Genomic DNA, 13,381 nt, shown 5'->3' with positions numbered 1-13,381 from the left:
ATAATGTGACTGGGTGAGACATGAAGCCACGATCGGGTGACAGAGACCAAGAAAGCGTCACTCAGTGGAGTGCCTGTTCTGGGTCAATGTATGATAGAAAGCGCCTGTGCGTGATATTGGACACAGCAGAGTTTTTGCTGACAGTGCTCCCGAGCACGGATGTTTTGAAACGCACGAGCTTCACAGTGCAGGTTTCTGCTGTCATAGGGCTGACGGTTTTTTTTCGCTGACAGCGCGCACGGGATTTTCAGGGATTGAGTTTCTCGTGTCTTTTTCCTGCTTGGGGAGGCAAAACTGTGTATAGCTGGACTGGTTTGGTGACAAGGTCAGTCACGTGTATTTGGCTAGGTGGTCTGTCAGAGACTCAAGGACGACACACTTGACACCCAGCGGCAGAAGGGGAAGGACCTAACACACAGTTACTAGAGTATGATGGTTTTTCACCGAGTATCATATTCGGCACTCTAGGGGAACTTCCACAAGTTATTCCTTTCCTCTGCCACGTATTTTGCTGAGGACAAGTCGTCACATTTCCTTCGTCGGCGATGGCTTTCGCATAAGGATTCGACAAGGGGTTCTGGACGTTTTGGGTCACTGTTGACGAACAGAGACTGTTCCAGGGAGGAGGCGGACTTTGCTTCCATTGAGAGTTACAATCATAGGCTTTTGAGGTAATAAATCATTATTTAACGCTGTTGATGAGTCTGTGTTGTGGAATGAAATACTCTCTGTTGTTCTTTCCAGGTTAGCGCATAATTTACTCTCTGTGACGCTAAAATACTAATCTGTATATGGTTTTTGCAGATAGGGAGAGAAGGACGGAAAATGGCTGTTTTGTTGTTGTAAAAAGTCAGTTTTGTGCAGGCCCACGTGCTCGATGAGATATTTAAAGATGACATGTTTTAAGGTGGTGGGTGAGGGGTAGCTGACATGTTTAGTGCACCGATGCTTTCTGTTTGCAGCCTTCCTTCGTTCGTTCGTTTCGTTCGTTCGTTACGTTCCCGTAACATCGGCACGGCTGACTCTGGCGGGAACTGTTGAGGCTACGCTAACCAGGAGACCGGCTAACCAGGAGACCGGCTAACCAGCGGACCGGCTAACCAGCGAACCGGCTAACCAGCGGACCGGCTAACCAGCGAACCGACTAACCAGCATACCGGCTAAGCAGCAGCAGCAGAGATAAAGCTAAGTGCACCATGTCGTACGCACCCCGTTGACCACCGTTGTCTTTTCGTATCTATGATTTCATTGGAGTAGTGACAACGTGGGGTGTGCGACACCTGCACGAACTAGAGCTTTTCGAACAGAACATTCTCATTTCGACTGTATTTACACGGGTTCAGCGTGTTACTATAATTTTCTACATAGTACTGGCATTTTGTCAGTGAACACTGGTTTTTTACGTGTTGAGAACGTAAAAGGAACATATTTTGAGTGAAGGCTCGAGGGAGGTGGAGAGTTTATACATAAACAGGCGTCTGAAACTTATACTTTTGTTGACTCTATTTAATTGTATGCCTGCGAGAGTGGATCGTGGTGTGGTTAGTTAATTAGTAGTAATTAACCGGTTCATAATCACCTTGAGTGATATATTGAAACGTGACACATGGGGGCCAAGCCGGGATTTACTCAGTTAATTTCCAACTGATAAAGACCCACCAATTAAGGATAACTAAGAGCAGATAATCTCGTCAGTGCTCGACTTATTTTCTGCTTGGTGCTACCCTTTTTTGTATAGTTTTGATCATATACCACACCTTAAGCGATTCACATCTTGCAGGAAATGTAAATTGTAATTTGTGAGTTATTGTATGCGCTAACTGTGATTACCTCCCTTTCCTTTGTTTGTGAATCTTTGTTGTTGTACGTTCAGAGTTTTCCGTTGCAGAGAGCTGAGCGGGGTTAGCGGATTTGTTATTCGTTTTACTCAGTTTTCTCTACATTGTTGTTTGCATTCTGTAACAGGTTACATTTCTATAGTCTTGTTTTACTTGGATTTTTCTCCATATTTTGACTTTGTTGGAATTTTGGGGGGGAAGGGTCCGAGGACTTCTGTCCTAACCAAGGCTGTGGGAGACACTCTGTCTCACCGCAAAAAGCAGCCGATAAAGTAGGCCACGGCTGTGGGAAACACTTTGTTTCACCGCAAAAAGCAGCCATAAAGTAGGCCACGCGTTTTGTTCTACACCGTTTGGATTTTTCTTCTGCATTTTCCGGTTGCTGGATTTTTGTATCTACCGCTTTCATCACCGCGTGTTCTAGCTATAGCTGCGTTAGACTTACTTTTGTGATAAAGCTTTGCTAAACTAACCATGGCTACAGGGGGATCTCCGACGAGGAGAATAACTTTCGAGACTCCTGGCAGTGAGGAACAGACAGAGCGAGACGCACGCGTTAGAGCGCGTAGTTTGCTTAAGCGCAAGGAGTTAGAACGTAAGGAAGACATAGAGCGACAGACGAGAAAAGAAGAGCTTGACAGACAAGAACGACAGGCCGAACGGGACAGACAGGACAAGAAAGAGAAAGACGAACGTGAGAGACAGGAACGACAAGACGAACGTGACAGACAAGAACGGAAAGAGAAAGATGAACGAGACAGACAAGAAAAGAAAGAGAAAGATGAACGAGACAGACAAGAAAAGAAAGAGAAAGATGAACGTGACAGACAAGAAAGGGAACGACAGGCCGAACGACAGGCCGAACGTGACAGACAGGACAAACAGGCGGATCGCGAACTCCAGCTAGAACTAGCTAAGCTACAGGCAGAGAAGGGTACGCTTACTCAGGCTAGCGCGCCGACATTTGTTGCCGACCGTACGAGACTGCCGACGTTCGACGATGACAAGGACGAGCTCGACGACTTTTTACGCCGGTTTGAGCGCATTGCATCTGACCAGAAGTGGGAAGAGGCCACGTGGGCTAGCCGCCTTAGCACCTGCTTAAAGGGACGCGCATTGCAGCTCTACAACGCTTTGGAGGACGACGAGGCGAGAGACTATCAGGCACTTAAGAAGGCGTTACTCCAGCGCTTTAACCTGACTGCTGAAGCCTACAGACGACGTCTGCGTAACAGCAAGAGACTGAGCGGCGAGCTGAGTCATCAGTTTGTGGCACGCCTTAACCTCTACCTGCGGCGCTGGGTGGAGATGGCCGAAAAGGACTGGACCGTCAACGACCTTGCCGACCTCATAGTCATGGAACAACTGATGTCCAGCCTGCGACCTGAGGTGGTGACCTTCGTGCAGGAGCACCAGCCCAAGACTACTCAGGAGGCAGCCGACTGGATCAGAGTGCACGAGGACGCCCAGGCGATCTCCGGCAAATCTTCAGGCTCACGGCCAGGAAAAACGGGAAATTCGGGTTCTTCAGGACCCAAGGACGGGAAGGACGATCAGGGACACAAGGGATCGAGTTCCAGAACTGACATCCAGTGTTACTACTGCAACAAGCGGGGCCACGTGAAGAAGGACTGCCACAAGAGACAGGCTGACCAGAAGGGCGTTCACTTCGTTGGCAGTGAGGAGTTCAGGGACGTCACGAGCTCATGCACCATCCCACAACTCTGCGTTCCGTGCTCCAGGAAACATTTCCAGCCCCACTGCAACGTCTACGTTAACGGAGTGAAGGGCGAAGGTCTGCGGGACACAGGGGCAGACATGATAGTGGTTCGGGCGAGTCTAGTTCCAGCTATGGCCTACACAGGAGACAGCATCAGGGTGAGAATGGCCGAGGCATCTCACGCTTACGACTTGAACACGGCAGTGATCAAGGTCGTAACCCCGTTGTTCACGGGGACCATTGTGGCCGTCGTCATGGACGATCCTCCATGCGACCTGCTCATTGGAAACCGGGTTCAGTTTGTGGACGGCGTCACCAGGGAGGTTCCCGTTTATCGGTCTCCCGACGTCATTTCAGTGCTCACGCGGGCACAGGCGGAGCGAGAGGACAAACCTCTCAAACCCCTACCTGCTGCACGAGCTGCCCTGGGGAACGTGACCCCCGCGCTTCTCGCGAAGGCTCAGGATTCTGACCCGACCTTAGCTACTCCTCGGGAGCACGCGAAGTCGGGGAAGGTGAAGCTGAGCGGGAAGCATGGGAGGTCAAAGTTCCTCAGGGACAAGAAGTTGCTCTACCGTGAGTTCAGCAACCAAGAAGGTACATTCAAACAGGTTGTCGTGCCTCGCGAGTTTCGCGAGGGTGTCATGGCAACGGCACACGACTCGATTCTGGGAGGTCATCTTGGTACCAAGAAGACCACGGATCGTGTCTGGCGCCACTTTTACTGGCCAGGCATCTGCACGGATGTCCGACGTTTCTGTGCGTCCTGCGATAAGTGCCAGAAGGTGGTTGCCAAAGGAAGGGTGAGGAAGGTCCCCTTAGAGAAGATGCCGCTCATCGACGAACCCTTTCGTCGGGTGGCAGTGGACATCATCGGGCCCATCTTGCCTGCGTCTGAGGACGGAAACAGATACATTTTGACCATGGTGGACTACGCTACTCGATACCCAGAGGCGATCCCTCTGAAATCGATTGAAGCCACGCGAGTAGCTGAGGCTCTGGTTACTATGTGGTCCCGGCTGGGAATTCCATCAGAGGTACTCACCGACAGAGGCACGCAGTTCACGGGAGGAGTGATGGCGGAGGCAGCACGACTGCTATCACTGGAGCAGCACTTCACCACTCCTTACCATGCTCAGTGCAACGGACTGGTGGAAAGGTTCAATGGCACCTTGAAGACCATGCTGAGGAAACTAGCTCAGGAGAAACCACGCACGTGGGACAGGTACATCCCAGCATTGCTTTTTGCATACCGCGAGGTTCCTCAGGAGAGCTTGGGTTTTTCCCCATTTGAGTTGTTGTACGGCAGACAGGTACGCGGTCCCATGGCTATCCTGCGTCAGGCTTGGACGGACGAAGAAGCTGACGAGGAGGTGCAGACGACAGCGACCTACATCGTAGAACTCAGGAACAGGATTGAAGAGACCTGCAAACTGGCTCAAGAGAACCTGGGAAGAGCAGCACAGCGTTACGCGCGAGGATTCGACCGCAAGGCACGGCCGCGCAGCTTCAAGATTGGAGAACGGGTGTTGCTACTTCTACCTGTCAAACACAACAAGCTACAACTGCAGTGGCAAGGACCTTTTGAGGTGACAGCGAGGGTGGGCCAGAACGACTACAGGATCATGATGCACGGGAAAGCACGCCTGTACCACGCCAACCTGCTGCGCGCCTACATAGAGAGGACAGCCTACGGGGAGAAGAACAAAGACCAGAAGAACAAAGACAAGAAGACAGAGAAGGTTGCAGTCATCAGGGGTGAAACGAGGGGTTGCTCGTTCTTGAGGACGACCTTTCTGTCTGGAGACAGACCATCAACCTCTGCAATATCTTCAGGTTGCAAGGTTGGCAAACGCCAGACTTATGCGCTGGGCGTTGATTCTCCAACCGTACCAATTCACGGTACGCGTCATTCCGGGCGCCAACAATGTTGGAGCTGACTTTCTCTCTCGGGCTGTAGAGGAGAACATGACTGTGAGCGAAACCGAGGTTTCGTCTTGAAGAGGGGAGGTGTGTCACGATCGGGTGACAGAGACCAAGAAAGCGTCACTCAGTGGAGTGCCTGTTCTGGGTCAATGTATGATAGAAAGCGCCTGTGCGTGATATTGGACACAGCAGAGTTTTTGCTGACAGTGCTCCCGAGCACGGATGTTTTGAAACGCACGAGCTTCACAGTGCAGGTTTCTGCTGTCATAGGGCTGACGGTTTTTTTCGCTGACAGCGCGCACGGGATTTTCAGGGATTGAGTTTCTCGTGTCTTTTTCCTGCTTGGGGAGGCAAAACTGTGTATAGCTGGACTGGTTTGGTGACAAGGTCAGTCACGTGTATTTGGCTAGGTGGTCTGTCAGAGACTCAAGGACGACACACTTGACACCCAGCGGCAGAAGGGGAAGGACCTAACACACAGTTACTAGAGTATGATGGTTTTTCACCGAGTATCATATTCGGCACTCTAGGGGAACTTCCACAAGTTATTCCTTTCCTCTGCCACGTATTTTGCTGAGGACAAGTCGTCACATTTCCTTCGTCGGCGATGGCTTTCGCATAAGGATTCGACAAGGGGTTCTGGACGTTTTGGGTCACTGTTGACGAACAGAGACTGTTCCAGGGAGGAGGCGGACTTTGCTTCCATTGAGAGTTACAATCATAGGCTTTTGAGGTAATAAATCATTATTTAACGCTGTTGATGAGTCTGTGTTGTGGAATGAAATACTCTCTGTTGTTCTTTCCAGGTTAGCGCATAATTTACTCTCTGTGACGCTAAAATACTAATCTGTATATGGTTTTTGCAGATAGGGAGAGAAGGACGGAAAATGGCTGTTTTGTTGTTGTAAAAAGTCAGTTTTGTGCAGGCCACGTGCTCGATGAGATATTTAAAGATGACATGTTTTAAGGTGGTGGGTGAGGGGTAGCTGACATGTTTAGTGCACCGATGCTTTCTGTTTGCAGCCTTCCTTCGTTCGTTCGTTTCGTTCGTTCGTTACGTTCCCGTAACATCGGCACGGCTGACTCTGGCGGGAACTGTTGAGGCTACGCTAACCAGGAGACCGGCTAACCAGGAGACCGGCTAACCAGCGGACCGGCTAACCAGCGAACCGGCTAACCAGCGGACCGGCTAACCAGCGAACCGACTAACCAGCATACCGGCTAAGCAGCAGCAGCAGAGATAAAGCTAAGTGCACCATGTCGTACGCACCCCGTTGACCACCGTTGTCTTTTCGTATCTATGATTTCATTGGAGTAGTGACAACGTGGGGTGTGCGACACCTGCACGAACTAGAGCTTTTCGAACAGAACATTCTCATTTCGACTGTATTTACACGGGTTCAGCGTGTTACTATAATTTTCTACATAGTACTGGCATTTTGTCAGTGAACACTGGTTTTTTACGTGTTGAGAACGTAAAAGGAACATATTTTGAGTGAAGGCTCGAGGGAGGTGGAGAGTTTATACATAAACAGGCGTCTGAAACTTATACTTTTGTTGACTCTATTTAATTGTATGCCTGCGAGAGTGGATCGTGGTGTGGTTAGTTAATTAGTAGTAATTAACCGGTTCATAATCACCTTGAGTGATATATTGAAACGTGACACCAATGTTCAATCCATATAAAGTTGGTTTAGATTTCACAATGCTATACAAGACTGTTCTCACTATTTTGTATGACCAGCGGAGTACTTGGGTCTTATTGCCACAGGAAAGCAAACTGCAAACCAACTTCGGCACTGCGATTCACATTGTAAGGGAGATAATCAAGTAGCTTGCTGTCGACAAATGCAGTAGTAATATAATGGTTGTGCCCCTTTACATACTGTCTTTCGCCAGGCGCGTTTACTATGAGAAGGTAACTTTGAAATTGTGCTTGCTGATGCTCCTTCAGCAATGTGCTTGATTGCTTAGTGAGAACAATTCTCACATTACATTAGCTAGAAACAGATATAGGCCTACACTAAATTAAGTCTCAGAACATGTGTTCATGTAATCAGACAATGTTAAAGTAATAAGTGTGTGCATTTCCCTTCTGCAGAATGTTACATGGCACAAGGGACGGTATACAACATTAATTTGTGTAAAGAAAGGACAGACTTGTTTCCCATGAACTACGTTTACAAGAATTCTCCTTGCTAAGCCTGGTCATGCGGCGTGAATTGCGACCTCCGAGTCGACGGAAACCCTGAAACAGAAATAGTAAGGGGAAAACCAACAAGTCGCGTAAGGCGAAATAACAACATTTAGTCAAGCTGTCGAACTCACAGAATGAAACTGAACGCACTGATTTTTTTCATCAAGACCACATACTCGTAGTTTCGTCAGTCCACCGCTCGTGGCAAAGGCATGCAGTGAAATCGACAAGCCATGCAGAATAGTGCGGTAGTGGTCGCGCTGAGCAGGATAACACGCTTTTCTGTATGTCTATTCTTTTTAGCTTACTGAGTTTGTTTTTAATCCAAACATATCATATCTATATGTTTTTGGAATCAGGGACCGACAAGGAATAAGATGAAATTGTTTTTAAATCGATTTCGGAAAATTAATGTTAATCATAATTTTTATATTTTTAATTTTCAGAGCTTGTTTGTAATCCAAATATAACATATGTATATGTTTTTGGAATCAGAAAATAAGGAAGAATAAGATAACATTGTTTTCGGATCGTTTAATTTTAAAAACATAATTTTAATTACAAGTTTCCGATTTTTAATGACCAAACTCATTCATTAGTTTTTAAGCCACCAAGCTGAAATGCAATACCAAAGTCCGGCCTTTGTCGAAGATTGCTTTGCCAAAATTTCAATCAATTTGATTGAAAAATGAGGGTGTGACAGTGCCGCCTCAACTTTTACAAAAAGCCGGATATGACGTCATCAAAGGTATTTATCGAAAAAATGAAAACAATTCCGGGGATATCATTCCCAGGAACTCTCATGTCAAATTTCATAAAGATCGGTCCAGTAGTTTAGTCTGAATCGCTCTACACACACACACACACGCACAGACAGACAGACAGACAGACAGACACACACACACACATACAGACACACACACATACACCACGACCCTGTTATGTTGTAACAAAGGACTCGTAAATCGAACTGGCCATCTCTCTCTCTCTCTCTCTCTCTCTCTCTCTCTCTCTCTCTCTCTCTCTCTCTCTCTCTCTCTCTCTCTCTCTCTCTCTCTCTCTCTTTGCCAATCTCACATTCCCCCTCTCTCTCTCTATCTCTCTCTCTCTCTCTCTCTTTTGTGTGCTCTCTCTCCGTCTCTCTCTCTATCAATGGCTGGCTGTCTGTCTCTCTGTCTGTCTCTCTGTCTGTCTGTCTCTCTCTCTCTTTCACTCACACACATACACACACACACACACACACACACACACACACACACACACACACATACACACACACACACACAAAGTGACACACACACACACACGCACACACATAAAGGGAGACAATGTTTTGGTGAAAACGTTTTGAAGAGACGATTTCTCTCCCTTGCAGGGTTCGTTGAAAACTGAGAAGAATAGTGATAAACGTAAACTTTGTTCTCTCTCATGCCAAAAAAAAAACCACACGAATAATTCGGGCCGCCTTCGCAGAATGATAACAATAACGAAGACTTAAAAAACTGTCTTCAATCTTTAAATCTAGGAACCGATAGTACCGCTCTACCCCAACTTGACATCAAGCTGGCTGGCGTAATTTTCAAAGGACCGCTATTTTCCAGACAAATCCCCCCACCCCCCGGTTTCTCAAATCACCAATAGCAACATTTTCTTTTGAAGGCCTTCGTATACCATAGAAGGGCGGTCTGCACCTAAACAAAAAAACATAACAAAATAAATCACAAATAAACTGAATAAAGGCATCGCATAGGAAGGCCGGTCATAAATAAAAATATAAAGAAACACAAACAAAAAAGAAGACAAAGAAGTGACGGGAAAAGAACAGAGAGAAGACAAGGACAATAGATAAAATGTGTGCTTATATTTTCTGTGTTCGTTTGTTTGTTTTATTTGTTTGTGCTTTATTTGTTTGTTTATTTTGTTTGTTTGTGTCTGTTTCGTTGCTGTTGTTGGTTACTATTTTAGGGACACACATCGAATCTTCGATACCCCTATATAACGAGAGAACAAAAATTGATACGAACACCGTTCTTTTGCGGGAATGGTTCTCCCTCCCAAGAAACGTCTTCAACAGTAAACGTCACAACCTCTGGTACATAGTATCGTCCTTCGAGCAGGTGCAGAAGAGGAAACAAGTTCTCTGCATGCTCACACCTTCTGCATCACACAGGCAGGTGTGGATCGGAGAAGGCACATGAGAAGCCTGCCTATGACGGCCTACTAGTGCCAAAACCTCATAATTGTAATTATCAAGGGAAAATTAGTCATTTTCCCTTGATAATTACCATTTTCACGTGTTAATTACTAATTTTCCCGGGAAAATTACTAACTTTCACCTGTTAATTACTAATTTTTAGTTTTGGCTTACTTCCTGACGAATTGCTAGTGCCAAAACTAAAAATTAGTCATTTTCCCGTGAACATTACTAATTATCCCGTGAAAATGAGTAACTAACGAGTGAAAACAGTAACTGACAGCGTTAATTAATAATTATCACGTGATAATGGGTAACCCCAGGTTTTGGCACTAGTAAGCCGTCATACCTGAAAGCACCCATCCACAGAAGCATACATGACAAGGTTCAGGGAGCGTAGGATACAAAAATCTGGCTGTCTTGCCGCGTTTTGTTTTCGCCCACCAGACGGCTTCCAGACTCGCAGAAGAACCCGGCATGCCGGACAGCATTCTTGTCCAACGTGTGCTGGCAAGGTGTATCAGACTCAATTCCTCCTTGACTGTGTGTCTGGAGGATCGACTGAAGAAAGACCGATTTCATTGTGTGTGTTTGGGTGTGTGTGTGTGTGTGCACTTTAAACAGAAGTGATCAACTCTTGAAGACATTACTGTGACAAGTTTTGAACACTGTTTGACATAGTAAAATAGATAACAATAAATAACTTGTCTATAGTGCGAGTCCTATCAATTGGGTCCAGGCGCTTAAAAGTACATAGTACTTAGTTCTACCAATTTGGTTCTACTGGCAAAATAAGCACACACAGTGTTCTCTAGTGTTCAAATGAACACTTGGGAACGCTATGTGGTTGCTACGTGTGCCTCTTTAATTTTGCTTGCAGAATTATTTAATATGTCACCAAGTGTTCAAAACTTGTAAGAGATATGTGTTTAAAAATGGAACACTTCTGTGTGTGAGTGTGCGTGCGTGTGTGCGTACATGCGTGCGTGCGTATGTATGTGCGTGTGCTTATCTTTATTCCGTAGGTATGTACTTCATGTGTAGATTTGCCGGGAGAGTTATATGAAGTCTTATATCGCGCACGTATCTCCAGACTCGGACTCAAGGCGCAGGGATCTATTTATGCCGTGTGAGATGGAATTTTTTACACAATACATCACGCATTCACATCGACCAGCAGATCGCAGCCATTTCGGCGCATATCCTACTTTTCACGGCCTATTATTCCAAGTCACACGGGTATTTGGTGGACATTTTTAGCTATGCCTATACAATTTTGCCAGGAAAGACCCTTTTGTCAATCGTGGGATCTTTAACGTGCACCCCCAATGTAGTGTACACGAAGGGACCTCGGTTTTTCGTCTCATCCGAAAGACTAGCACTTGAACCCACCACCTAGGTTAGGAAAGGGGGGAGAAAATAGCGGCCTGACCCAGGGTCGAACACGCAACCTCTCGATTCCGAGCGAAAGTGCGTTACCACTCGGCCACCCAGTCTCCTGAGGTGTTATTACAAGATGATAACGTTTCGTCTTTGTTCCGTTTATTCCTCCCTCCGTTCCTCCCACCCGATCTTTTTACATTCATCCGATCTTTATAGATTCTGCCTTTCTCCAATTTTGCTTATCTTGATGTCGGGATAGGACAACTCTATGACGGCTTACCAGCGCCAAAACCTGTGGTTGCCATTCTCACGTGAAAAGTTCAGGTACTCGTATCACGTGTTTTGTGTAATTTACAGCGATGTTGTCAACCAATAGTGTTAATTGCTAATTTTCAGTTTTGTCCTCGGCGAATTCGCTCCAATACAATTACTACACATGATCCTCTGATAATTATACATGATCACCTGATAATAAACCTTATCATTTCATCATTAACATTCTCACGTGAAAATTGAAAATGTACTTTTCTGACTCAATTTCTGACGGATTGCTGGAGCTAAAACTGAACAAAAAAAAGTACAATTTTATCGTAGAAAGATAGGTAAATGTCAGTGTTATTTGCAATTACTACTGACAATTGAAATGTTCGCGTGAAAATATTACTTATATACGTGGTTTCGGCGCTAGTATAATTAAGCCGCCATACGACTAGACATCACTTTCAGTTTAGCTATGACGGGCGCTGTGGCGGGGTGGTAAGACGTCGGCCTCTTAATCGGAAGGTCGAGGGTTCGAATCCCGACCGCGGCCGCCTGGTGGGTTAAGTGTGGAGATTTTTCCGATCTCCCAGTTCAACTTATGTGCAGACCTGCTAGTGGCTTATCCCCCTTCGTGTGTACACGCAAGCACAAAACCAAGTGCGCACGGAAAAGATCCTGTAATCCATGTCAGAGTTCGGTGGGTTATAGAAACACAAAAATACCCAGCATGCTTCCTCCGAAAGCGGCGTATGGCTGCCTAAATGGCGGGATAAAAACGGCCATACACGTAAAATTCCACTCGTGCAAAAACACGAGTGTACGTGGGAGTTTCAGCCCACGAACGCAGAAGAAGAAGAAGTCTAGCTATGACCAGAAACACAGCGGAGTCATTCACTAACCCAGCAAACAGCCACCAAATGACCCACCTACGGAAAGGTAACTATGAACTAACAAGGTCAGGATGACAGGCTCCTCATCCCAAAACAAGAAAACACTGACCGACATCTTCGAACAAGATCTGCCCCGGTCCACCATTGCCTGTCGCAAAGCGAAACGGATCTGATGCGCCACGAACGTTATCCGTACAGACGGAATTGCCTCATTTGTCGAGATCCGTAGACCCCCGAGGCTAAAAAGTGCATTTAAACTAGGCTGTAATTTATTCAAGCCTATAATCTTGATTCTCATGTCAGGTTCTAATGGAGAACACGATTAAGAACAGAGCCATCTCTTTCACAAATCTACCTCTGGGGGTTGTTTTGTTCAGTTCTCTGGCCTCCGACTGGTGGAGGGGTTGAGAGCTGGCTAATGCGTCGCCCAGAAAGGATTTATTTGTATTTCTTATTTATTTTATTTTATTTGATATACTATATTATTCGGGTCGCTTCCTAAGAGTGGAAAGCTAGCAGCAATAAGAGTCGCTCTACCCAGGTGTCTGCGTGTTTGGTGTAATCAACCACCTGCACTTGTCATGCTGCAGAACGACCGAGGTCTGGGTGGCCTTCTCTTGCCTGCTCACCCCCCCCCCCCCACCCTTCCCACTGCTGATGCTGCTGAAATTAAGCATTTGAAAGGGGTATTTTGGGTCATTCCTTGGAGAGAAAAAAGTACACTTGCGGATAGGGGGGGGGGGGAGAGGCTTCCAAACACCAGGAAACCCCCTCCCAATATCCAGGCCAACTACTGGTACCTTTAATACCGTTTATAGTTTTTAGCAAACGTTACATCGTCCCACCAACCCTGACCTCTTCACCACAAACCGGAGCACGTGAAACAGAGACAGGCCCGAGGCGAGGAGAGGAAGAAGGCACACAGCGCACAGTGCAATCCTTATCATTTTCCGAGACAATAAACACCACAGC

This window comes from Littorina saxatilis, linkage group LG1, assembly GCF_037325665.1.
Source record: "Littorina saxatilis isolate snail1 linkage group LG1, US_GU_Lsax_2.0, whole genome shotgun sequence".
Classification (NCBI taxonomy): Eukaryota; Metazoa; Mollusca; class Gastropoda; order Littorinimorpha; family Littorinidae; genus Littorina; species Littorina saxatilis.
Note: the sequence above shows the minus strand (reverse complement) of the source record.